The 27,745-nt window shown below is 40.5% G+C and overlaps 2 protein-coding genes across 3 annotated transcripts in view; one reads left to right on the plus strand and one right to left on the minus strand.

The window, feature by feature from the left end:
• LOC141784809 (zinc finger MIZ domain-containing protein 1-like) overlaps positions 1–27,745 on the minus strand; it is a 166,704-nt gene that overhangs the window by 103,622 nt on the left and 35,337 nt on the right. The window contains exon 2 of the mRNA XM_074662699.1: positions 15,881–15,979. The gene's annotated coding sequence lies outside the window, so the exon portion shown is untranslated. The remainder of the gene's footprint in view (positions 1–15,880; positions 15,980–27,745) is intronic.
• The window catches only part of polr3a (polymerase (RNA) III (DNA directed) polypeptide A), a 307,538-nt gene that overhangs the window by 94,149 nt on the left and 185,644 nt on the right, over positions 1–27,745 (plus strand). The window lies entirely within an intron of this gene.

Genomic DNA, 27,745 nt, shown 5'->3' on the forward strand with positions numbered 1-27,745 from the left:
TAATGAATGACTTCCTTTCTCTGTGCCGCGCAGGTCTCCGCCGAGGTTAAATGGGTATATCCTGCTGACCTTGCTCCCCAGTTTAACCATAAACACGCCCCACGTTGGTGTAGCAGAGCAGAGTGCAAGAAGGAAAGGAGATAGAGTGAAGCGAGTGTTTGCAACAGGAAATTTAAGAGAGAAGGAAACTTAAGAAAAGCAAGGATTAAAAACTAAAGACTGGGAGCATAAACTGGCACAGGAGTAGGGAAAAGAAACCATCTAGAAACATGACAACAGCATCAACAGCCACTGTCCTGCCCAGGGTATTGTCGCCTGACAAAGACCTCAAAGCTGGTGAAAAAGCAGAACAAATGGGGATTACAATATTTGAGGAAATAGAGCCTTTCAGTTGACCTACATCCCCCACAGAGACTCCAAATTATAATCCCAGCATACATGCTCAGCTATTGAATTTTTGAGATCTGGTATCAACACCATGAAATTGTGTTATATGGCAACGAAGAAGGCAAAAAAAGAGATTAGCTGGAAGAGATAATCACAACATTTACGCATTTGGAGGTTGAAATGTGAGCTTAATGTGTGGGGGAATTTTTGTTCCCTATTTAAGTACTTCAGATTCCAACAATTACACACAAAAACTGTGAGTTTGCTCCTCTGTGGATGGAAAAATCACACACACACTTGAAACTGTGGGCTTCAGACACATTTAATCATTCTTTAGCGTTTAGCAGCAGCCTCCCAAGGTTTTGATTAGAGTATTCATTGAGCCCTGCACTTTAACACTCCAAATCAATTAGTGCACACACGCACACACACACATTTCAAACAGTTAAATCGAATAATGATTTAATGCATGGCCGTCCTCTGTCAGAGTCCGGCGTAATAATCATACTCTCGCACAAACAGCATGCATTAACGGCTTTAGGGCGGCTGCTGTAATTGCTGAAAATATGCTTTTTAGTGAGCTAAATGCAAAGAAAGTGGATTAAGAGGAGTTGTGTAGTTAAAGCTTTCCTAAATCTGCTTTATTTACTGTTTCTAAATGATTTCGATGAGTGTGAGGAGATTACAAAAAAGGGAAGTGCAAAATAAAGTAACACCATCTGTTTTTCCCTAAGCTGAGAATATTCAGGGGTGAAACATATTTATATATATATATATATATACACACACACAATTTTTCTTTAACAACATAAGTCTATCTATATAAGAGGAAGGCTCAAAGAAAAAAAGAACCTGATTTATGGTTGCATGTAAAAACTTGTGTTTCTTTAACTATTTTTAAATTATGTAAGCTATGTGAAAAATTAACATTATGTTATTTTTATTTGAAGTCAGTTAAAACTGTAGTAATTGACTCTCTGTTTGATTTTGGCGCCCCCCTGTTGACATTAGAAATACAAGCTGATACAATACAGTACAATGCAACGTGAAACCAAGTAAGATGTTATTTTACAATAGAATTCAATATAAAGTATAATTAAGCCCTGTCTCCACTTAGTGGTCCAGTATGGATCAGTACAGTTTGTTACGGGTTGGATCAGTGAAACCTGATCCTATTCACGTTTCCACAACAAACTGTTCTCTTGGAAGGAGGTATGTAGGCCGGGTGGCAATGGCAGCACCAGCTTTGTGATAGCATGAAAGCAAAGCAACGCAACACAGTGTACCGGGATAATAGATCCATGGAGGAAGAAAACAAAAAGCACTCTGTGTGTAGGGATGTGTACCTTTCACATTAGAAATGGTACGGTACTGATGCCCGGTACCTGGCAATCGGTACCTGTACTCAAGGGTACCAATTTTCGGTACTTTTTTGTGTTTATGTGGATAAAAAAAAAAAAAAAGTTTTTCAGTGCAATATAAAAAAAATCAATTTTACATATTTATTTTTCAATTTATAACTTTGCAATGCTGTGTTTATGTCCAGCATGGAAAATCACCTTCTCTTCCACTCCCTCACAGTCACAAGGATGTGTTAAGGTGCTGTTTGACTTTATGTGAATTGGTACTCAGTACTACAGACAGGATTCGGTCAGTACCAATAAAAGTAACTAATTCGGTACCCATCCCTAATTGAAAGACAGGAATACACATCTAAGCTGTAGCCGGCCTCCTGATAATGTAGTTGCTGCTACCATAATTCTCTACTACCAGGATGTAAACAAACACAGATGACAGATCGATCACAGGTGAATGCTAGTGCTGCTGGTTTTCCCTTTGGTAGCCAGACGTGAGTTGATACTCAGTACTTCTGACAGAATTCAGTCAGTACCTATAAAGGTACCTGATTCGGTACCCATCCCTATCTGTGTCATGACGCCATTTTCCAAACAAAAGGAAGTTATCGTCGCGAAGTTGACTAGAGATTAAAACATTGCTGGGTTATGTGTTGTTTTTTTGATTACCGCTGTCGCACAAGAAGTGTTAAATCTTTTAACTGACCAAAGGACGGCAGTGTTTCTAGCTCCACCTTTTGGGGTCAGATCGGTCCGTCTTGCACCCAGACAGAAGGCTACCAAAAAGTGGGATGGCACTAGTTGGTAATTTTGGTAATTTTGGTTTTAGTCAAAATAAAGGTGGCAGAATGCGTGCTGTACCAAGACAAACCAAACCCGCTTGGTGGTTTGAGGCTAAAGATATGGTGCACCGGGACAGAGGCGCAACATCAGTTTTGAAAAAATGAAGCGATGCAGAAGCGCTGGCTGCAGAAAGACCAGAAACCATGTACACAACAAAGCCAATAAAAAGAGACTTTTACAGCATTAATAAATCTATTTTCAGAAAAGCCAAACAGAACATGTTAAATTTGCTGTGGAAACTTAAAACAGTTGTTTTTTCAGTCTGCTTCTGATCATCTGATCTGATGATCCCCGTAACAGCCGTGGTTTTTCTTCTTGGTAAAACACATCCCTTTGCAAATGAAGATCGATGAGTAAACCACAGTTATCATTGCTCGTTGTTTGAGTACAATAGCCCCAGTGTGAGTCAGGGAGAGGAATAAAGAGAGGCAGAGCGTGTATGGATGTTTATGAAGCCTCAGGAAATACCAGGACAGACGCGCTGACTCTCCAGCACTTCAGGCCCATGTGACTAGAAACACACAGGCCAGATTGTTTGCATGTTTGCTCAGGGGGGTCTTGATAAGAAATGTTTGGCTTAGAGAGAAATATCACAACAGGAGTCAGCGGAAGAAGAAGAAGAAGAAGAAGACGGAAGAGTCTGGTTTGTCTGTTGATCTCTTCTTTTTAAACTCAGTAGCTTTTTAGTGATCAGCCATCTTGCTAATTTGCATGATGACTCTCGTGTTTGTGTCCCTGTAGCGATCCAGTGCAACTAGCCTCCATTGGCTCCCTGCTCTCATTACATTAGCATAATGCAGATGCAGCCAGAGTCAGTAACCTTGCTGTTGCTAAGCACTATTTACAGAAAATACACAGGAAAGAAAGCTGGAGCTGCAGTGCCTGACAGCTTTTCTGCAACCTACTTTCCTGCTGCATTTCCTTTATATACATCAATATATCTAATATAAGTACATTTCCCAATTAGTTTTTCTAGTTTAACAAAAACATTTAAGACATTGAATAAATGTGCCCAGATTTTAAAAATGAACTAAAGTTTCCGACACATCTTGAACTCTCTGGCCTCTTTTTTTAACAACACTAAAAGAAAGTGTAGGAGAATCAGCATGCCTGAAAAGCCCTCTTCTCTTTCCTACCATTCTAAAGTTGTCACCCATGATCAAGAGGACACTGAGGCAAAAAACTACACCAATTCCCCTTTTCCCCTGACTAAAAGGCAACATTTTCAATCCATCGCAGCGCCCGGTGTCTCGAAAAGGTCAGTGGAAACTCGCCTACAGATCATTATAAAACTCAACCTTTTCCTCGAGCTGTAGAACCTAAACAGTGGTGGCAGAGATGTAAATATTGTGAGGAGAAGCTCTAATCTTTTACCTTGTCATTTCCCAGTACGGTAAATATTTAAGCCAGTCTGATTACCATACGTTGAGCGTGTCAGTCTGAAGTTTGTGCTTGTAAAAAAGCAGGAAGGCTTTAGTGTATTTATAGGTGCTGACTGTGAAACCTGGAAATGTTGGAACATCTACTTCCTTTGTTATTGTACCTGGCGTGCAGAGAGGTGTCCGGCTGCACTTTGGTGCATTTCCTGCTTTGATCGTTCCACATCACCATTAATCCCTTACAAAGATGCCATTATAGATGTCATTAAACATGGTGTCCAGCACAACGTGCGAGCAGCCAGTCTGAATAATTAATTCCTGGTGTTCGTGCTGCAGGGTCTCTTCTGATCACAGCTAAACCCCGGTAACACGCTCTGCTATGATTGGCTAAAGCGAGGTCAGTGTCTTCAGAGACCTCGCTCTAATATCCAGCAGCAATTAGTGGCTGCTGCGCGGCTGTTGCACATGTTATTATGCGATAGGGGAGCGGGAGTGACCGCAGGTAGAGATTTAATGCTGGGTGTTTGAATGCATTCACCAGGCAAAAATAAAACAAGGTTTATTAAAGAGCACAAAGACAAGCAGTGGCTCAGTGGTGATCACATGGCTTAATGGAAAAAGGATTCAAAAGGAGGCAGAGAAGCACAAACAGCTCTTCCCAATAACATCCTTATTTCTTTTATAATAGCGAAATGTCATTTTCTCCATCTACAGCTGCTTTCAAGTGCTTAGAGGACAAAACAACACTCCACATTCAATTATTAGAGCCACTGTGTTTGCATGGAATCAAACAAACAAACAAACAAAGCAGGGTTCTCTGGCCAACCAAGAAAAATCTGGATTCTGCTATTCAGTTTCATCTGGTGACGCACTGCAGAAGTCAATCACTTACTTGCAAATCCAAATCAGATTGCATCCAAACTCTACAGTAATCAGTACCAAAGACGACCTGTGTCACGGCTTTTCAATCCAGCCTCAATTTCTTCAACTCCCAGAGTCTTTCTGACCTTGGCACCCCTTGGCGAGAAATGTTTTATTTCCTATGACCTCGTTGCCTAGAAGCTTTGTTACACATTGTGTTTTCCTCACATATGGTTTAAGCTTCTGACGCTGTGACTGCTGAGATTCATGAGCACTTTTTTGTAGCCTCATGGAGGTGACCAACATTTCTTTTGCTTGATGCAAGCTGTGATGAGTACTTTTGACAATATATTTGTTGGGATTATATACTATATATCTAAAGCCAATGGATTAGGGAACACTCTGTTTTTATACAATATTCAAGCTGCCATAACGTAGAGAGAAGAAGAAAAAGCACACCCGCAATCGCTGCAACAAGCTGAAGGGAGAGGGAAAATGACATCATCTGCGTATATGTTTATCTTTTGGAATGGGCATTATTGCTCATTTAACCCCATTGTTTCCATCTTCCAAAGTGTGCTTAAAGTACACTAGACTATAAGCTAATCTGATCCATATCAGCCATCAGGAGCAGGTAAAAAAAAATGCGTCTTCAGCTCCACCAATAGATGTTTTGGGGAAGTCATTGTTTACACATCGTAAGGGCCATTTATCCTCTCTTTATGTATGGAGATGTATACATCCTTTTAGGACGTTACAGTCACTGCTGACATGCTTCCACATGTCCCATACATTGGCATTGCTTCTAACCAAGACATCCCTTGGGGGGGCTATGGCAGAGGTATCGCTAATGCACCTCTTGTATTAAAAAAAGAGAAATACTAAGGTAGCTGTGGTCAGTGAGTGGGGATGGGTACCGAATTAGGTACTTTCAAAGGAACCGACTGAATTCTGTCAAAAGTACTGGGTACCGATTCATGAAAAATCAAAAGGTACCATGTTTAGGTACCTAAACGCATCCTTCTGACTGTGAGGGAGTGGAAGAGTGGGGGATTTTCCATACTGGACATGAACACAGCATAAGGTTATCGTAAATCGTATGTTAAATTGAAAAAAAAAAAAATTAATAATAAAACGTTGAGTACCAATACCGATTGCCAGGTACCAGGCATCAGTACCGTTTTGTTTCAAATGTGAAAGGTACACATCCCTATTGGTGAGGCTTTTAAATACATCCCCATTGTTATTTCTTCTTTGTGTCTCATTGGAACTACATATCAAGTAGTAACAGCAACACTGCCCCCTAGGCCTGGAACGATAGTCATTAAATCAATTAATCATACAATAAATTGAATGAACTTGAAAATTTTGCCAGCCTCATTTTCATTATTTTCTATTTGTCTTTTTCAGGACATTTGAAAGTTATTGATATTTCAATTACAGTTGTAAAAAATACTCATGAGAAATAAAAGTTTATTGCATTTGAAAGGGTGTATCGAATTATTCTGATATATTACTATTGTATTAGTGGTTAATTTTGTCTCAAATAATTTGTCAATCATATCATTCATCCTCAATAATTGTGGGACAATATATCGTTCAGCAAAACTTGTTATGGTTTCCAGTGGTACTGCTTGGTTTGGATTGTATCCCTAAGATTTGTGGAAACGTGCGGAAATACAGACAAAATGAATGCAGAGCATGTACAGAAGGCTCTGTTCATAGCTTAATGATGAGCATAGATGGACCTTTAGAGTTTGAAGGGGGATTACGTTAAATCTGATCTTAACATTGGTGCATATTCACTTACCACTTCTATGAAGAAATAAAGCCGCTAGTCCTTTTTGAGACTTCACCAACAGGAAGTTAGCATTAGTGAGAAGCAAGAGATAAGGGAAGCTGACTGCTACTATTTGAGGGGACAATGCAGAGAAGCAGTCACAAGAGAAGACTTCTGTCTCCATTAAAACCAGGAACCAACAAAGGAGTCACACAGAAAGATGCAGTAAAATGTAGACACAGAACAAGCTCGGCACCAACTCCCCATGAGTCAGTCCATTGTGAGGCCCACAACACACGAGTCGAGTTCCCAGTGAATCAGAGCAGTCAGCTGCCATCCACCACCTCAAGGCACAGGGCCAGCCTAGCACAGGACCGCGGACATGTGACCAGCTGTCTCATACAACCACCTTACTGTACCGTGTCCGGCTAAGGCAGAGAACAGAGACATCAACAGTGTGGTTAGGAAAGAGTTTCTCTCATGGAGTCGATCTGAAGCGTGTTTGAACAAGAGTTCTTTTTCATAAAACACCAGCAGATAATATACTGCTACTCTGCAACAGAAGCAGCAGTTGTTTGTGCCTCTATACATTCCTGCGACCTGTGATTTACAGTCTGCTGTCAGGAGGGTGCAGTGACATCAATACTGCAGCGGGAGTTTGTCTGAGGCCTTCCCCAAGACACCAAAATATCCCTCCACTCGTACCCCCCTTCCTCTGATACTGATCAGGGCACTACACGTGCAGCTGTCTAAATATTACTCCTCCCGTCTTCTTCATCTTGCCATTCCTCTGCTCCTCTCTCGCCTTTTCTGTCCCTGAGATCAAAACCTCTGAGCAGAATGAGTTTGGGAGGGACAGCTGTTCCACTGACACAACTGGGGATGTCCACATTTGGTGCTCTGTTGTCATGTCGACAGTCTGGCTGGGAATAACTCACCTTCTGCCATCAAGCTTTGAGCTATAACCAGCCGCACACCTGTGGTACCAACACTCCATGATCATGGAGGCCATTTCCCACTGGGTTAACACTTGAGCTGGGATATTATAATGTTCTACCAGGTTCCAGGATCTAATACACCTACTTGGAAATCTGGAAAACCAACATCTGCAGCGTCTGACAATATGATTGACGTGATTTGGTGCATTGCTAAGTCATATTTTAGTCGTAACATAATCCATCTGTCAGCTATCCTTAAAATAGTCAATCACTTCCTTGCTTACAATAATTTGAGTAGTATGTTGCTAAACAATACGCAACAAAATTTAGCCTTTCTCATCAAAACATTCACTCATTTTCATCTGTGTTAGCATGTGGTTACTTTATAGCTAATTACTTGCTGGCTAGGTAGTGTCTGACTACAAATGGTCTCGTTAGCTTATTAATATTTTATAAGTAACAACTTTACAAGCTAGCAAGTAGTTGATAGAAACAGTGATTTTAGCATTTTGTCGCTAAGTTACCAGCTAGTGTTACTTTTGCTTACAGTAAAAATAGCTTAGAGGCTAGAGAACTTTTAGTGTTTTTTCATCTTCTTGCAAACAGAACTGATTTAATACAAATAGTTGTAGCTCACTGGAACACTAGCTAAAAATTGGTGTTATGTTAGCGCTGAGTTAGCAGGATAAGCCAGGAATCAATGTATCCCATAAGCAGTGTTAGCATTCTGACATTTTCTCGCTAATGGCATTAACAGCTTGGAAGTGATTAATACAACCAGTAAGTTTAGCATTAGCTGCTAAGTCATGAGCTATTGTCTTTTTATCAAACAGTGACAATAGCTAAGAGATAGCTAGTGAAATCTTTTGAGATGTCATACCTTCTTGCTAACAGTACTTTTTTAAACTAAAATACAAATACTATTTGAATACCTTCTGGCTAACTGTAACACTAGCTAGAAATTGGTGTTATGTTGGCGCTGAGTTAGCAGTGCAAGCTAGGGCTGCACGATTATCGCAATCGCAATCGCAATATCAGCACGTGCAATTACGTAATCGCAAAAGAGGTTATCGCAATCGCAATGTCAGCACATGCAATTCAGATTTTTCTCCATGATAACCAAGCAAGTCTGTAGACTCATCATGACACAACTTTTTTTATTAATTCGCCAGCACAATCGCAATCGCAATATTGTCCACCTAATCGCGAATCGCGCCTTTTCCCCAAATCGTGCAGCACTTGTGCAAGCCAGGAGTTAATGTATCCCATTAGCAGTATTAGCATTCTGACATTTTCTCGCTAATGGCATTAACAGCTTGGAAGTGATTAATACAGCCAGTAAGTTTAGCATTAGCTGCTAAGTCATGAGCTATTGCCTATTTATCAAACAGTGACAATAGCTAAGAGATAGCTAGTGAAATCTTTTGAGATGTCATACCTTCTTGCTAACAGGACTTTTTAAAACTAAAATACAAATACTATTTGAATACCTTCTGGCTAACTGTAACACTAGCTAGAAATTGGTGTTATGTTGGCGCTGAGTTAGCAGTGTAAGCAAGGAGTCAATGTATTGCACCAGTCATGTAAATATTCCAACGTTTTATCACTTATGAAATAAACAGCAAGCAAGTAGCTAATACAACCAATAATTTTAGTATGAAGTGGCTGAGTCATGAGCTACTGTCACTTTAGCTAACAATGACAATAGCTAAGAGGTAGCTAAATACAAATTTTGCCACCTTTTAACAAACGTTGCTGTTTTAATAACAAGTTGTGATACCATTAAGATATATTCTAGAAAAGTGCAACAATAGCTCACTATTTAAAAGTTACGTTAGCATTTTTTTTGCTAATGGTTCCAATAGCAGGGAGATAGTTGGGTTTAGCAGTAACATGACTGCCTACCTTATGATTATTCCTCCCAAAACAAAACAGCAAACATTACACCAGCAGTTGAGTGGTACCTAACCACAATTAGATTATTCCAGATGTGAGTTATACTTTCAACAAGCAACTGCAGCAGGCTCTACCTTTTCACTAGTGCAAGTCGTCACGAAAGCCCTGTGTGCAATTAGGGTTTAAATGTAATTCATATAAGAAGCCAGACTAAAGCTAATCTCATAAAAGGACAAACAGAGCCATTAAAAGTCCTCTGCTCTTTACTTCATTACAGGCTCAGCTTGCTCTCCTTATGCAAAGAGTCCCCAGGTGCATGAATGTTTCATGGCCACCCTGCTGCCTGCTTCCCTCTGCTCAGACTCAGCCTTCCTCGCTCCTCCCCGAGGAAGCTCCAACTCTGCTGTCAATTGCACTCACTTACACTCAGCTACCGTCATCATCAGCCATTAGTGGGGAGGGGGGAGAAGAGGCGGCACATAAGACAGCTGTTTTGCCTTGATGACTCAATCATCCCCTTCAGTGGGATTAGCATCAGTATCATCATCCTCATCATCGCCTTTGATCCCAAAAATTACCAAACAAGTCCAAAATTGATGCCTATCAGCCTGTCTGCCTCAGATTCCTGTGCTTTCAAGATCTGACTTCATTGTGTAACACACTGCAGAGCAAGGGGAGTAAAATTGCTCATATCTAACATGTTTTATATCACAACCTCAGGAAGATAGAAACTAACTCAGAATTTCAGTTTCTAATGTGACAGGGTGCTCCACACCAAACACCATTTGATTACCAATAAAATTTGACATTTTCTTGACCTGCTGTTTAAAAATGTGACTGTTGACCAGTATCAGAAACTTTTCTACGAAAAAAAAGCAGTTTAGAGTGAATTTTTGAAGATTCTCTCTGGTCCTCAGTGGTATTGATCACCCAAACCCTAAGCCTTGTGATTGGCTATTCATCTTGTTAAAGGCAGGAATTACTTTAAAGAGGGGATATCAAGCTTTCCCTTATTCCCTATTTCTGACAAGACTGGCTAAAATTATGAGGTCAACCCATAAGGATCTCCGGGGTAGGCCTCAAACACCAAGGTCTGCCCATGACTCTGCCTCTAATAGAACTCAAACAACTGGCCAATCAGAGGAAAGGGGGTTTGTGGCTCTTGAAGCCTTAAAGAAACAGTAGCTAAAAGAAAGTGTTTCAAAGGATAACATTTAATTTTTAAACTATAAAAGTAGTCTGGTTTGTGCTGAAGGTATAAATTTAAAACCCACTGAGCTGCATTTAACATTATGCAGATATTGTTTCGACTCGAGTGCCACTTGTTGGGTCTCATGTGTCTCAATAAGTACGTACCAGTCATGTCAGACCCCATTCAGTGGCAAAGAGAAATGCAATAATAAGGCAGCATCAGGCAGCAGAAGGGCTTGTTCATGTGGTTGCATTAAAAAAAGGCAGTCCATTCAAAAGCCAGCAGCATCTCAATGCCAAGTGTTCTTAAAACATATTACAGCACATTATTAATATTTGTTGGCTTGTGAACCGATGCATATTCAAGCTATTCATCATGAGCAGGAAAATGACAAGGTAGCAGAGGAAGGTATATTGAAAGGACAAAAGTAAGTGGGCCTCCATTTGCTCATTTCTCTCTGTCTTTATTGTCTCTGAGTGCAGCAGAGCTAAAAAAGACACACAAGATGTGAAAGAAGCTTTGGTAGGGGTATAGAATACTGGGGAAGTTTATCTTGGAGCCAAGAGTTGCTTAATGGTTTCCTCCTGCTGTAAGTCAAGTTGGAGCATCTGAGTGCTGAGGAGAACATCTGTCCTGAATGCACACTTTGTACCGCTGCGGACACCTTGCCAATCAAAGGAGTTCTGGTGCTATCAGCAGCCTCTGAGGATGTGCGCCTGCATCGGTTCAGGCAGCACGAGCAAGCTTCAACATCCGTATGTGACTATGGTAAAGTGGGGTTGACGCCTTGTCTATTTTTAGTCCAGTACACTGAGTCCTGCCTCTGTGTTCTGCTGCTCTGTTCCCCAGGACAAGAAGGCGGGTCATCAGCAGCAGCAGAGGAGTACCAGGAAAACTCCAGCTCTGCTCCCTGACCCCGGTCCTTCGACTCCTACATCAGTGGGAGAGACTTACAAGACTCCCGGGCGGCGGTCAGGGGAGGCTATCTGTGAGAAAAAAAATAGGCGCTTTCTTGATGGATGCCATGTTCACCCACCTCTTTCTCTCAGGAGTGACTAATGGGCTAATAATTCAGCTGTCACACTGGCACGTTATCTCACACTTTCTCATGGGAAGGATACCACCCTGGAACATCTCCACCACAGTCCGGACAGAAAAAGAGATATGCCAGACTCCCTAAGTTGTATTTCAAGCAAAAGTAATGTGAGAACAAAATGGGACCAGTTGCAAATACAACATGTTTGGGATACAATGATAGTGGGGTTGTGTGAGTTGGAAGCAGACTTACAAGCTGGTGAAACAGATGCTTAGCATGTTTATAATTGAAAGTAGGGATGGATAGCTTTCACATATGAAACTATACGATTCTGATGCCGGGTAAGTGGCAATCAGTATTGGTACTCAGCAGTACCAATTTTCCGTACTTTTTTGTGTGTTAATGTGGTAATAAATATCAATTTGTTTTAATAATAAAACCTCAAAGTTTTTCGATATTATCAATAATTTTTCAATATTTCTTAAAACATAAACTGGCAATGCTGTGTTCATGTCCAGCATGGGAAATCGCCTACTCTTCCACTCTCTCACAGTCACAAGCATGTGTTAAGGTACCTAAACATGGTATCATTTGACTTTATGTGAATCGGTACTCGGTACAGGATTCAGCCAGAGTCTATAAAAGTAAATAATTCGGTACCCATCCCTAATTGAACATGAATTTGAAAGACAGGAATACACATCTAAGCTGTAGCGCGGCCCCCTGATAATGTAGTTGCTTGCTACTACCATAATTCTCTACTACCAGGATGTAAATAAGTACGGATAAAAGATCAATCACAGATGAATGCTAGTGCTGCTGGTTTTCCCATTGGGAGCCAAACAATTCAACACTTTGGACTCTCAAAGAACTGCATTTGCATTTTATCACTTCCACATAGGGTTCATATCTTTGGACCTAAGGTTGCAGATTGGCGCCAACTGACTTAAACTGGCGGCTTAATTCTAGGGGAACATGACAGCTTTGTACCGTACAGTTTGTACTTCTGTTTTCAGTATCATTGTATTTTCCTCTTTCAGTTGTAGAAGGATTAAGTGTATCTTGACATAAGACTGTTATCTCCAAAAAAAACAAAAACAAAACAGCCACAAATCCAAGTCCATACCTAATGACTCTCTTTCACTTTAAGATTCACATCACTCATCTCAGAACCAAGAGTATTTACAGTGTTATAATTCACCTCAGCGCTCTTTTATCTTTGATATCACAATGCTTTTAATCTCCGTTCAACAATTCAATCAGACCAATGTCACACTGAGTGTGAGAGCTTCATCCTGTGCTGCTTTCTGTTTGTGCTTTTTTTTTCCTTCAATGCACCTGCTTCAGGAAATATCTATGTATAGACACCGCGACAGCTCCATCACTGTTATCAGTTTAACAGCTTGTCATTCAGACCTCTGGGTGTTCTGGTTGAATGTTAAACCCTCACTGCTCTGCCATGTGCTTGTTTAATAAAGTACTTCCACTTGACTCAACACCAGTCAGTGGAACAAGGGAGTTATGATTGGGCCCGGGTGTGAAGCTGCTGCTAAGCATTAATTTGGCCAAGGTCTAGTTAATCTAAATGCCTCCCTGTTATTATATTCTACAGAAATCTCTTCAGAACCAGAGTTCACTCCAACAAGCAATAATAATCCTTCTAATAGGCTTAAATGTTTTGAAACTTGAAGTTAAGTGGCAGGCTCAGCTCTGTGTTTGCCCGTGCAGAGGAGGGGAGGTGGACATGTGTGCAGGGGCTCTGAGGCTCTGAGGCCAGGCCCTCTATCCTTCCTGTTCAGTTACCAGAGGCCTCTCACTTATCAGTTCCAGATCTCACAAGAACAGAGAGAAACAGAGACCACTGACGGGAAGGGGATTTTTTTCTCTCTCTTGCTTTTTTTTCTCCCCTTCAGCGAGGTTGACAGAATGTCTGCACCCCTCACAATTCACAGAGGAAAGCAATTATTCATCAGGGCTTAGGCTGAAGCAACAGAGACAAACACCAACCTGGCAACCCTCGGACACCAACATATTGATTTGTAACTGGGCGCCAAAACTGATCAAATACTTGAGAAAATCGACTGGACACTTCTGTCCAACAAATGTTCAAGCTATTCATCCTTAAGTTACCAAGCTTTTATCGGTTTGAGAAATGGTGTCTTTAGCTAGAGCCCCACACATTCCTTAAATACGTTTAGATCACACTTCCCCATTTGAGACGGTTGCTATTTCCTGTCTGCAGCCTCTCCATCAAAACCAAGCTTTGACAAAGTCAACGTCACGTCAACGGAGTGAAAAAATCAGTCACTGGGAGACACACAGAGCTGAATCTGAACTGAAGCTCTCGTGTCATGCCCCTGTTCGTGTCACATCCCCCCTTCGTTCCACTTGCTCTCGCTGCCTACCTTGCCTGACATTTCCACAATAATCACTTTGGTTTATCCCACTCGGCTGTGTGGAGGGCAGATGTTTGTCAGGGCACCGTATTTCTCAGCATTCACACTGCTCTAATCAAGATTAACCACTCTTATCTATTCAGGGATGCATGTGTGTGTGTATGCTGGATGTCCCAATTCTTAATCCATGAATCCCAAGCTGTATTGTATAATACAGCCGACGAACCAATTACATTCCCTTTCCGACATAATTCTCTCTTTTGGTGGAACGTACGCTGGACCACATATTGCATAAGGATAAACTGGTGGCAGGCGGTTGAAGACCTTCAAACGGCTGCATCTGGACTTGACTTTCAGCAAAACAGTCACAACATCACAGCACTTTGTTAACTCTGAGCCCCCCCGAGGAGCCCTTAATAAAATCAACATGCTGTGTGAGGTGAGCCGATGCTGGCCACACACAAACTGCCGCCATCGAGTGTTTACTGAAGACATTCGAGCACAGAGGAGGACGGAGCATGTCCAAGCAAACATGGTTGTAGCCTTTAAATCATTGTAGTGAGAGGGGAGGAAGATAGCTGGATACATCAACAAGGTTGTTTGAAACATCTTTAGAGAAATGGTTCCTTCCAACAAAGAAAGATATTTTTTGACACTAAATCTCTTCTTACCCACAAAGAGACTATGCAAGAACAGTTTTGGTGTAAATAGAAACAAAACAAGCTATAATTGCAACAAAATAGCTAGCTTGTTAGCTCTGATTGCTGCTGTAGTCTGTTGGCCACAAAAGCCCTGTTTACACCAAGTGGTCCGCTATCAATCAGCACAGTTTGATACTGGTTGGATTGGTTAAGTCTGATCCTGTTAGCTTTTCCACAGTCAACTGTACCCCCACTTGGTAAACGCTGTGCTGATAGCCGCATCAGTTACGTAATGTGACGCCATAGCAGTGTAACACTATGTACCTTGCTAATAAATCCAATGAAGAAGAAAAATGCAACACAGTTAAGACAGAGCAACCATGGAAGACACCCAGCAATTTGTCTTCTTTGTTTCCAAGCTTATTTGTTACAGCTATTGTTGTGCAGTAAGTTACGATTTTTTCGACCAATCAATAGACTGGAGTGTTGTAGCTCCACCTTCCTGGGATGGACAGATTCGTCTGGCACCCCAACAGAAGGGTCTCAAAATATGGGACAGTACAGTTTGGCTTTTTGGGGATCCGTCCCAGGATTAGCCAGTGGAAATGCAACAAATTGCAACACCAAACTGAACAGCTTGGTGGAGTATAGTTAGTATAGTAACACTAAGTCATAAGCAAAATCTCTTGAAGCTTAATTAATGAATAATAATCAGGATTGTACTTTGAATATATGTTTTTGATTCGATTTAAGCTAGCTAGCTAGCTTGGGCACTAGCCTAATCGCTAATTTTACGATAGCGATATCACGTCTTTAAAAATTTCTAGCAGTACCACCAATTGTCTCATCTTCAAAGCACTCGTCTCTGTGGGGTAGTTGATTTGTTGGACCAAGAACTGTTAACAGAAAGAGAATGAAGATTCACAGCTAAGAAATCAAGATGGCGCCACCCATCAGTGACTTTGGCTGAGTTGCTCGTAGGTTATCATATAAAGGGCTCTATCTATGAACAGCACAAATCAAAAGTAAAAGTTCAACCTGTTACGATACATCAAACCATAAAAGCTTCCCTTTAAATTATGAAATTAGCAGCAACCATTTGGCTGAAACCAAAATTAACCCCAGACACCTCAAAACTGTGGGTTTAAAAATGAATGTATAAATAAACAGACTAACCTTTGTTGACTTCAACTCTTGATTCTTCACCACATAAGACCCCCCCACCCATTCACACACCAGGAGGGAAAACACTTCAGCACCACTCGTCTTCTGTTCCTGAGAGAAATCAGAGAGACAAGAAAAAACATCAATCAGCGCTGCATTATAACTCAATCTCCAAACACTAAAATATTAACATTTTTTCTTTTTTCTCCCCCTTCTCTGAAAATCAGGAAATGATTTCCCTCCTCACACATTCCTCCAGGCTCTGAGTAGCTTCCATCTTAATGTGATGTACTTCTCCTCTCTGCATGGATAAGCTCCTTCACGCACCCGTGCCCATGAAGGACGAATCAAAACAGCAACTGATACTTCACATGATCAGTATGGCATCATAAACATCCGCCGCAGAGTAAGTTCACCGACAGGGCGCGTTCAAAATTCACTCCAGATTGACAGATAAGCCTATTAAGAGCGGCCTTCACTAATATTGCTTTGCACTTAGCCCAGGCTGGCAGGGTTTGAGCAAATAGCCTCAGTGGCATTTAGATCCTTGGAAATGACAGCATCAGTTTGTTAAAGTTAAAAGGTTCTAATTTTTCATAGTGTAAGGAAATGTTTATCTTTTAAGTTCACAATTCAGATTTAAGCCATGATTTAATTTGGGATATTAAATTTGATAAGCCGGCCTCATCCTCACAGCTGCCTCTGCCTTTGATACTGCCTAATATTAATGATGTAACATTAGTGAGGTACGCTAGTCAATGTCCCAGTCTGATAACACAATAAACCAGACCCCCTAAATCTATTATTTTCTTTCCCCTCCAAAGAAAAAAAATGTTAATCATGGCTTCAACAAGCATCTACAGGTTTTAGAGTGAAAAAGAAGGATGCTAGTAAAACATAGTGCTAATAGAAAACGCTAAGCTAGCAACATACTCATTTTCACAGTTTTCCTGTCACTTTTTTAAAGGTTACATTGTCCTTGTTTATCACATCATACTGTCTTTATAAAAACTGTTTGTATGATTTTCAGTGGGTGACTCACTATTTTAGGAGAAGCTGCTAGCCAAAATGAGCCTTCTCCAAAAATGAAGCTTTAGCTTTTTTTGTCATCCCCAAAAAGTAGCAAACAGAGCTGAGATATAAACCGAGGTTGCCACCAACAACTATGGTTTTCAGTGTGATGAAGGAGAGCAGTGGCCAATGCAGCTTGTGTACAGCAAAATGTTAAGCTAGCAGTTCTAATGTTAAGCTAGCAAAAATTGGTTCTCATGTTGCATAACTTTGTGGCTGTATTAAAACAGCATTCAATGAAATTCAAAACAAAACAAAACAAAATTAAAGAAAAAAGACTAACAGAGCCTGATAAAAGTCCCTGTTTCTCTGATCCGCAGACAGATGGTGGGAGAAAAAGCTGTTAGCCACTGACATTAGCTTACTGGAGGCGGTTAGCTTGGTTTTGGTATAAATTCCTTAACTTAACCAAACCAGGCCACTTTTAGAGATGGGAATGGTGGCAGACACATAAAGGGTAAGGAGCATAGATCCCATTTGTTTAACTTGATAACCTTGTATTTACTGTGCTAGCTAAACTACAAGTTAGCCTATTTAACTCTAGGTTTTATGTTTAGTATTGTGAAAAATGGTTTCATAGCACCTCATGTTGTTCTAGCTAACAACGTATCATGTGTTTTCACAAATTGTACATAGGCTGGATTCTTGTAAATATGACCTTTCTATAAGGGATGCATGACTGTGTTAGCATCTGAAAAGAGAACATATTGAGAACATTTCCAACAGTTCAATAAGTGGCTGTGAAATGTACCATTTAGTTCTGCTAGAACTTGAGAAAAATGTCAAACTAAAAAGTTAAAAGGTGTTAGTCTGAACCTCAGGAAAAGACGACAGCTCAAGTCCTCTCTTTGTTTGAAAGGTCTAGGTTAAAGCAACACTTTAAACTATATTCAGCTTCTAAGGTAGCACAGCTCACAGAAAGAGCAAGAAACAAACTGCAGTATTTTTGACAATTTCCTTAAACTCTGTCCTTTATTCAAAGAGCACAACACTTCATGCACTCAAAGAAACAGCTCTTTATTCTCAAATGTTGAACCATGAAATTTCAAGGAGCTGATTGAGATGGTAGAAGAAAGGAGGGAATAAAAGTGCCTCGAGGGTGTTCTGTAGTTTTTGTGAAGTGTATGTAGAAGAATGTGACATATGCCTTTTTTATGTCTACACCATCAGCCAAAAGTTCTTGCTGTATTTTTTTGTATCATTTTCTGCTTGGTGAACACAGCATGTTGGCCATTTCTGTCCACAACCTGAGCTCTGCCAGCTTCTCCTGAGCTCATGCGTTGGTTGACAGGACCGGCTAATGTTCCAGATATAAAAAAGAAAAAAACCCAAAAGGTGTATTTTCACTTTCGGCGGAGGAAGGTGGTCTCCTGTGCCTCACACTTTTTTTAATCATTGTAAGATTTTTCAGGCAGCATTTCTCCCCTGCTGTATGTGCCGCTTTTTGAAAAGAGAGAGTGGAGGAGCGCTGGGGGCTCAATGGGTCGAGAGAGAAGAGGAGGAAGAGGAGGAGGAGAGGAGAAGTAGGAGGAGGAGGAGGGGGGTGATGCTGGGTGCCTCCTTTTTTAAGCCAGATTCTCCCCAGATACCTCTGTGCTATTCATCAACAGCTTTTCCAGGGCTGTGAAAAATCAATGTGCTCTGCACTGCAAACAGTTCATAATGACGGGGGATGGAGGGAAAAAAGCTCAACTGCAACAGAATTGATTTGTTTAAGTACAATAACACGGCTCTGCAGCGCGGCGAGGAGGAGGCTCAGAGCCCAGACAAAGACTGACTGGCAGCATGAAACCACAAGCAGTAATTGACAAACTGCTGGCAAAGAGCAAATATGAAATACAGAAGGCTGTTATCTAATTAAAGGAGTTTTCTGACAATTACCACCTAAGAGAGGAAAATACACTTTGAGAATAAACAAAGTCTCTGAGAAGAACTTAGAAATCCCCCACAAAAAACCCTCAGTCATCTAAAAAAAATACAGATAAAATAACTAATGCTTAAGTTGAAAGAGATTTCTGAGGCAGGGATGTGTACATAAAGTCAAGTTCACATTTGCACATAATCTTCGCAGCTAGTTTCTGGGCCATTAAACAAAGTATTATGTCTTAAAGATGAGCTGACGTGCTGTCATACTGTAGTGCTCTACCACCCTGATGTAAACAAGCACAGGCATATGATTGTATTACATGGCACTAGATGATAGGGTAGCAATGCCCAGTACCAGGTAGTCAGTATTGGTTCTCAACGGCACCAATTTTTGGTACTTTTGTGTGTGTTTATGTTGTAATAAATATGCATTGGTTTAATAATAAAACCTCCTTGGTTTTTTATTTAACATATCTATTCTTCAGTATATAAACTTGCAATGCTGTGTTCATGTCTAGCATGGAAAATCATCTACTTTTCCACTCTCTGACCATCACAAGAATGCGTTTAGGTACTTAAACATGGTATCGTTTGATTTTACTTGAATCTGCACTTTGTACTAAAGACAGAATCTGGTCGGTAACCATAAAAGTACCTAAATCAGTACCCATCCCTATATGGTTTAGCAGTATTTTGATCAGCTAAATGGATCAATACCTGAGCAGCACAGGCATGTAGATGTTAACCTTGAACTGAAAGCTAGTGGTGCTAGCTCTGCTAGTGGTAGCCACAGATGTGTAAACAATGGGAGATAATTCACCTGCCGCCTCTGTGATGTCATGCTTAGCTGAAATGAAAATTGGTGACTGTTTTCTGACAAAAATCAAGCAGATCTGCACTGTTCGGAAGCCAGAACTTGAAAAATAGCCTTTTTTTTCTTTAAATACCATGAACCAGTGATTGAAAACATAAACAATGTATTTTGTAGGAAAGAATATGAGAAAAGACACATCTGCCCTTTCTGTAAGTGCAGCTTCTACATAAACATGAGAAGCTTGCGCATATTATTTAGATTTTTGACAGGGACTCACTAAACTGAAAGCCAACTGAAAGCATGAGCAGAGAGTCTGATGTTGCACAGTCATCAAAATGTTCAAAAGATGACACCAAACTCCAAGAAAAGCAACAAAAAATCAAGAGATGAGATTTCAAACCTCCTGAATCCGCAGGAAAAAAACAGGAGCTGGAAGTAAATTGTGTCAAACCAGGCCAGCACAATAAAACATTTCTGCCTGCCTAGCTTAAGCCGGCCACAGAGGTGCATTTATCATTGTTATTATTCCTTCAGAGAGGCCCTCCCAGGTTTAATTGGGTCCTCATGGAGTCAAAATCCCTGCTGTCGCTGCAGCCGCTGGAGCTGGACAGACTCAGGGTTTTTACTGGCTGCATGAGGAACAGACATTCAGTGCAAAGTGGCCATGAGACCCTCTGGAGAGTCAGTCAGCGGCTAAACCTGGACAGTGGCAGAGGAAAGAGGGGACACCTGGGGAGAAGCTCCCACCTGGCTTTGCTCCTAACACTGTGGGAAAAGCTCTTGAGAGCCACAAGCAGTACGTACACCCAGTGAGCTCTGTGCAGCCATTATTCCCAGTGGGTGAAATTTGCATTTTAACTGGTAAATACAGCAGGTTTTGAATGCACATGGACATGAAGCATGTGAGAGGGGACTAATGAGCTTTTAAAGAGGGTTTCTGGCTTCAATGAAAAGAGGAAATGAGCTGAGGTGATAAAACAGCTCGAAAACAAACATGCAGACTTTAATGGTGCAAGACACATTATTTACAGAGCAATATACTTTATTAAGTGTGCAATAACTATTATTTACAGTACAATATACGCCACCTCTTGAAAGTTAGCCATTTTTTTATCTAGCTGTGCCCTGCGTCACAACGATTTCTACCCCTCCTCTACTTTGAACCAGATTTATTATGTAAGAGTGAAGCTTTTAAGTTAACATTCTCCTATCACATGAATTTTGCAGTTGCAAACTTTTCCGAAGCAGTCAAAGGAGACAGACATATAAAAAAGAAACCACTTTCATCTCAACATTACGTGAATAAACAACGTCTCCGACACTCCTGACCTCCGCTTCACCTCCTCTAAACTCCGCTCATCCTCCTCTCAGCTCCAAAACTCACAACGCCTGCTCGAGGCAGCTTCCTGTGGTTGATACACTCAAGACGACCAAGATCAACCGAGATCTGTATCTGCTCTTCAAAAAGACACTTGAAGTCACAAAGAGGAACGATAAATGTCGGAATGACAGTCGGATTGTTTGTAGTGATTTTCAGCAGAGGGAGAGGTTTTAGTTTTTCCAGAGGTTAAATGATATGAGGCTATGTGGGAATAGTCATGTGTTTACATTCACACTAATGATGTGATTATAGACAGATTAATTAAGAGGGTCTGATTTATGCAAATATCATGTAACTCTTTAACTGGGCTCCTTGACTGGAATTAAGCTTGCAGGTCAATAACTCATCAATAATCTATATTATATGTTTTGTACAGACATTACAGAAGGATTAGAGCTTAGATAACTACTGAATTAACATCTCAAAGCATAATTGGTTGTGCTTCTCTTAGCAAGGTGAACAAGTCAATAACACACTAATTTTCTTGACAATGTGGGGCTGGTGAAATGCAGACTCATCAAACAAAATAGCTCAACAAAATCCCACAGTGGTGTTTTAGAAAACCCTTTTTTTAGCCTCTTTCGTTTTAGCTGCTGTCTCTTTAAGGCTCCCTGCTTAACAAACCCCCTTCCCTCTGATTGGCCAGCCCTCAGTTGGCCTGTGGAAGGACCTTAGTGTTTGAGGCCGGGGCCTCCAACATACCATGTACAATCAAAGAAATCATTATTAATCCTTAAGTACAGAGATCCAGCATCATTAACTTATATCCATGTTTAAATGGAAACCCCCTCTTTAAATGTCAGGAGGTAATGTATAACTCTGACTTTGACCACAGTGCTGACCAAACTTAATGCAGTCCAGTTTTATTCTCATTTATCTACAACCTTAATTATCACTTAACTATTGAGATGAAGGTGATGAAGATGATGAAGAAAATACATATTGCAGACAGTAGAGGTGTGAAAAAATATCAATAAAGCAAAATATTGCAATACTTCGACCTCCAATACAATATTGATTCTTGAACTCTTCATATCGATTTTTTTTCGTTATAATAAAAAATAATATTTTAGTCCAGTTTGAAGTGAAATGAGACTTCCACACCTCCAATGCAGTAGATGGTGCCTAAGAGCTACTGCATTATATGTTTTCCATAGACTATAAATATAATCTCTTCATATATTTAAAATATTTCATTTCTAAACTTGATAATATGGGTTTTGTTATCCTGAGTAAGTCAGTATGCCGTAAACATCATTGTTTTCTCGCTACTTTGGGGTCACTTGGTTTAAAATAATTCTAACTTTCATTTTTCACACTGTAGTAGATCAGTAAAATCATATTTATTAGAGATAGACCGATATGGATTTTTTCCAGGCCGATACTGATACAGATGATTTGTAGTTAAGGAGGCCGATAACTGATATTTGAAGCCAATATTACTTTGCAGCCAAAGTGTAAATATTGGTGTCAAAATTTTAAACAATAAAAACTCCAACACTTCACTGCATTCAAATACCTTCAAGCATGAGTTTAAACAACTCCCAGGTTTAGCAGCATGTTCTATAAAGTTAAATGAAAAAATAAAATAAAAGTAAATAGCTAAAGTTTTCTACAGAAAATAAAGTTTTCCAAAATTTCAATGTAACTGCATTAAGTAAAACAACTGCACTGCTGATTGGCTGTTTCCCAAGCCATGGCTCTGCTTGTAACCAATCAGATGGTACTGTGGGTGGGACTGTGCTAGGGACTGAGTACTGAGTACAACGGAGTGGCTGCATCAGAGCTGCAACAATGCAGTTTTAGATTTGTTTCTTATCGGCCGTCGGATTTAAAAAAAAGACAGATGCTGATACGTCTCAAAATGCCAAATATTGGCCCAGATAATCGACCCAGCCAATAATCGGTCTTTCCCCAATAGTTATGGTAACTTTTAGACTTAGATTTTTGTTAGAGAAATGATAGTTACACCAAGTGACATTTCTCAGTTTCACCAACTGACCACGTCTTTCATCCAATAATTTCTTTGCATCCTTAGTCTAATGTCACAGTACTTTAAATGAAAAACTTAATGCACTTCATGTTTTCAAGTAATGTATATTTATGTTACACAGCATTTGTCCTATTAATTTTGATTGATATTTTGTGATTCACATAAACATCATCTCTATTTTTTTTTCTAAGGTAACTGTGTAGAATGTTATCACAATATTGCAATATTGTGACACATTGTTATATCATTGTATTGTGACCCAAGTTCTCACCCCCAATGAGCAGTGTTGCAGCGATAGTTTCGTATAACTAATAACTGAAGACTGTGATCAATGTTAAAACATGTCATTCTGTTTTGTAGTACTTGTTGGTAGCGATGTCGTGTTATTCACAGTGACATCAAGCCTTTTAGTGTGGCATTAACTTAATCTTATAAATTACAGCAGTGGTGTTATAAACTGTACACACTGTACTCACTGACTTTCAAATCCAGGTTAATAGAGGAGGGATTGAACATTCCCCAACACACATGCTGCTGATCTCCGAGGAACATCCATATGGAGTGGTGTGTTACACACACAGTGTTGTTGTTGGGCAAAAGCCATCAACTGCAAGTGTATCACTGCGGTAAATGAGAGCTGGAGTGATGATTACAGGTTTAGAGATAATGTTTTTTCAGTGTGATACATTTAGAGAGCATGAGACACTGGCTTAGTTAGCTTCCAGCACCTCACTCTCTGCTGATTAACATAAACACTGGCGCCTAGTTAACCACCGCTGTTGTAATTATGCGCTGCATCTCACACACACGCATACACACACAAAAAAACCCTAAACAACACACACAAAGCACACTGCAGTGGTGGATGTTTTTTGCCACCAGATCAGCATCACAGCAACTACCAATTACGTGTTTTATCCATGCAAATGCAGGTAATTTACTCCCTGCTATGAATAACTTCCCAATGTGTTTGCCCTCCAGCATCAGCTGTTCACGTTGTGGATCGTCTTAACAAGTGGAATAACTCAACCAACAAGCTTCTCTCAGCTGAGACTCACTTCTAAGGATATTTTCTATGTTTGTGTAACTTAGATGTACTTTTTGTAGTTTTTAAAATATTTTTTTATGATCATAGTCGCAAAAATGACCGCAAATCTGAAACTCATGAGACATCCCAACAACAAAAAGGTCAAAGTCATGTCTAAATAACTTAATAGCTTAAGAAAAAATATTTTCATTTTATTATCATCTCTCTACAAAGTCATGTACTGAAATCAGTCAATAAAATATAGGGTATCTAACTTACAGCTGAAGTTGTTTGAGTTAAGGTTACACCAGACCCTGAGCTAGCTAAACGTTGCAAGAGACTGGATGAGCTAGCTAGCAGTACTGACAGACATTAAACTGATGTAACTTTGACAGAAGTGCTCATAAACCGCTTTGCTGTCTGTACTAAGTTCTGTAATTGTCCAAGAAGGATTGTTATTTCATCAAAGATAATAAGGCCCTGCTAGAGACCCAGTTAGCTAGCTAGTGAGCACATGGATAGCCAGGATAAACTACTTTTAAACTTCTTTCCAATGTCTGTTAAATTCTGTTAGAGTCTCACCTAAGTTGTATTTCTACGGTTGTCTTTCACCAAACCTTAGTTTTGTTTGAAGCCTGGTAATGTGGCTGGCATAAAGTGTGAAATGAGCAGAAACTCATTTCTTGGCAGGCAAAAAGAAGCAAAAATGGCTCAGCCAAAATCTTTAGCCCTATAATGCTAAAGGTTTCATATTTAATACATGAGTTCCAAAGACCACTACCTCATCAACATAATAGTTTCTTCAAATACTTGTTTAAAAAAAAAAAAACTAAAAAAAATGAAAACTAAAAAATATATATTCTACCACATTAAGGACTATCATCCCACTACAAGCAGCTGAAGTTGTATTTTGTCCCTTTTCAAAATGGCTGCTCTCATGAAATCATAAACACACTTTTTATTCAGAAAATTATGACTAATTTTCTAGAAGAATAAAATCTAAATTGTTTTATATTTTTGAAAAAAAAAAGTATTTTCTGCATTATAGAAACACATATTTACTAAAAACGTAACTTAAAAGATGCCAAACTGTCCTATGTGTCAATTGTGGCACAAAAAATACATAAAAAACAAACTGATATGGCAATATTTTTTGTGTATTTTGTTAAAAAGGTCAAGCTTAGTTCAAAAATATTCAAATTTTCTGGCTTTTTTTGTTGGGTCAGACTTTACGGAGTTAAATTTCTGTTTTTGTTTTTTTTGTGGTCCTGACTTTTCTTATTAAATCCTATTTTCCAGGATGTCTCTCACTTACCGTAAGTAGGTGTGCTCAAGGCCTGGTGAGCTAGCTAGCTAGCGCCTACAACTTGAATGCTAGCTAAGAAAAACAAGCTAAAGAGAATTAGCCAAAATATTATTGTTGTTGATATTGTGTATTGCGTATTGTAGACTTGACTTCCTGATTAAATTTTGTTCCTGTTTATTGCAATTTAAGAAATTAAGTTATGTAAAGAGGGGAGAAATACATTATCTTTGCTCGCTAGCTAACTCCTAGCAGAAACTCATTTCTGTTCCTTATAGAAAGAGTGAGCAGAAACCATAAATTACATCCTGAATTCTTTCTGTTTCACAAAACTTCACTTTCACTTCAGATATACGTCTCTTTATTTCAGTGGCATGAACTGATGTGTGTCTGAGTCTAACATGAATTGATGGCTTCAACTCTTCCTCCTCCTCCTCTCCCTTTCTACAGTATATCTTGTTTCAAAAGCCAGAGCAGCCCAAGCAGGCGCCTGTATTTTTCTTCCTTTGTTTCCAGTCTTTCCCTATCAGAGCGAGAAGGTGGTAGCAACTCCCACAAGGGAAATAGAGATAGAGGTGTAGGCTGCTGGCAGAGCGCTAAAGCAAAGAAATGCTGCACCGTCTGGCCACAGACATAAAAATGATGCCCCACTACCCCACCCTTCCTTCCCTACGCTGTCCTGCTTCATCTGCAAAGCAAACGGCGTGCCCCGCAGCCATAAATTCCTCTTTGGTCACCTGGCTGCTGTTCTCACCGTCTCACTGGCCAGGGAGCAGAGGAGGGTTTCCTAGAGGTGAGAGGCTTTATGATGTAGAGGAGACAAGCAATACAGAGAAATAGAGCAGGGATCGTCCTGAGCGCACGGGAAAAAGAGAGGTGGTGTAATGAGGCCTGATCTGTCACAAGAAAGAACCACGGACCTGTATTTGCATTTTCAGCCGTTTTCCTTCATCTCCCTCCCTTATCTCTTCTTCCTCCTCCTCGTAATAAGGGAAAAGGGAAACGCAATGAGGGGGAAGAAAGGTGGGGGGCTGACATATCCACAGAGGAATCCAGGGAGGGGAAAGGAGAGCACATTACTATTGGGAGGGAAGAAATGATTAAAGGCTGAGATGAACACAATCTGCTGGTTCCAGAGGAAAGACGGAGGAATTTCCAGAGCCAATAAGGAAAAAGACCTGCCTCTCGCGAGCCGCTCAGCCGTGACCATGCCGGCAGGAGCACATTTTCTACATTTGCCCTTTTACACTCGCCTTTGGCACTAGTGTTTACTTCTACCTTCTAATTATAGGAAACACTACAGATTCACATGTGGGATTCCTCTGGATTGTGATGGTTGCAGCTAACCAAGAGCGTTAAGATGACTCAGTTGCAGAGGACTCTCGAGGCGAAGAGGGAGAGGAGAACGAAAGAAAAACAGCAACATCAATAATGAAGTGAAGGAGACGGGGGGAAGAAAACAAAGCCGTTCATAACAAATGAGAAAACAGGCAGAGCGTCTCATTGCAAGAGCGCTAACGACAATCAATTAGCAATTGCTCATGATCTTGGGTGCGTCGGAGTATAAGGTGTCTTAATGAGTCCCATTTCCATTAGCTGCTCCACTCGAGAGGCATAAGGGGGAGGCTGCTCCCACCAGCTCCTCCATCTCAATGCCTAATGACTGCGAGAGTGGATTACTCCATCAATTCCTCGCTTCTCTTTGTTTATCCCCTGCGTAAATAATGGTCAACCATTACAATGCATTAAGCGGGCCACTCTACGCAGAGCGTTTGGAGAGGGAGAGAGGAGCACAAGTGCTGCGACGGCGTCCTCCAGTGATCTCTGGAAAATCAGCTAATACCAGCAATGTGGTGGCAAGGAGGGGAGTGAGGTTAAACAGGCATCTAAAGCTTGACAAATACATGGATGGTTTGAACAGTGGGTATGGATAGAGTGTGACATGTAGTCTAGGATAAGTTAAACCCTAGGGCCATTCCCAGTTGTACCCCTTAGCCCTTGGTTTTGCGCATTCACGTCTAGTGAAGAGGTGTCCCAATTCCCTGTAAGGGAAGGGGAACACAGCCCTTGAAACAAAGACAAACTGGGACCTTGCTTGAAAGGAAGGGGAATGAGAGTTTTCACAGTAATGACTGTCACATTTTTATCAGATATTCAACCATTTGCTACTTCAATATTAAAGAAAATCAAAAGGGCTCAAGCAAAGGGTAACTTCATAGGAGACGCCATTTCAGAAGTGAATAAACAATTGTCACATCTACTCACGACACAGCCAGCAAGTGGCTAGGGGTGATGGCGTAGTGGGAATCAAGTGGCCGCTCATCTCTCAGGGAAAGGGGTAAGACGAAAGAGGAGGGGTAAAATTGTGATTGGCCCTTGATCTATCGACACTTTCGCTCCCAAAAACAAAGGCCTATGGAGC

The sequence above is a fragment of the Halichoeres trimaculatus genome, unplaced genomic scaffold, assembly GCF_033239565.1.
Source record: "Halichoeres trimaculatus isolate MK-OKI-2021-1 unplaced genomic scaffold, fHalTri1.1 fHalTri1_scaffold_23, whole genome shotgun sequence".
Lineage (NCBI taxonomy): Eukaryota > Metazoa > Chordata > Actinopteri > Labriformes > Labridae > Halichoeres > Halichoeres trimaculatus.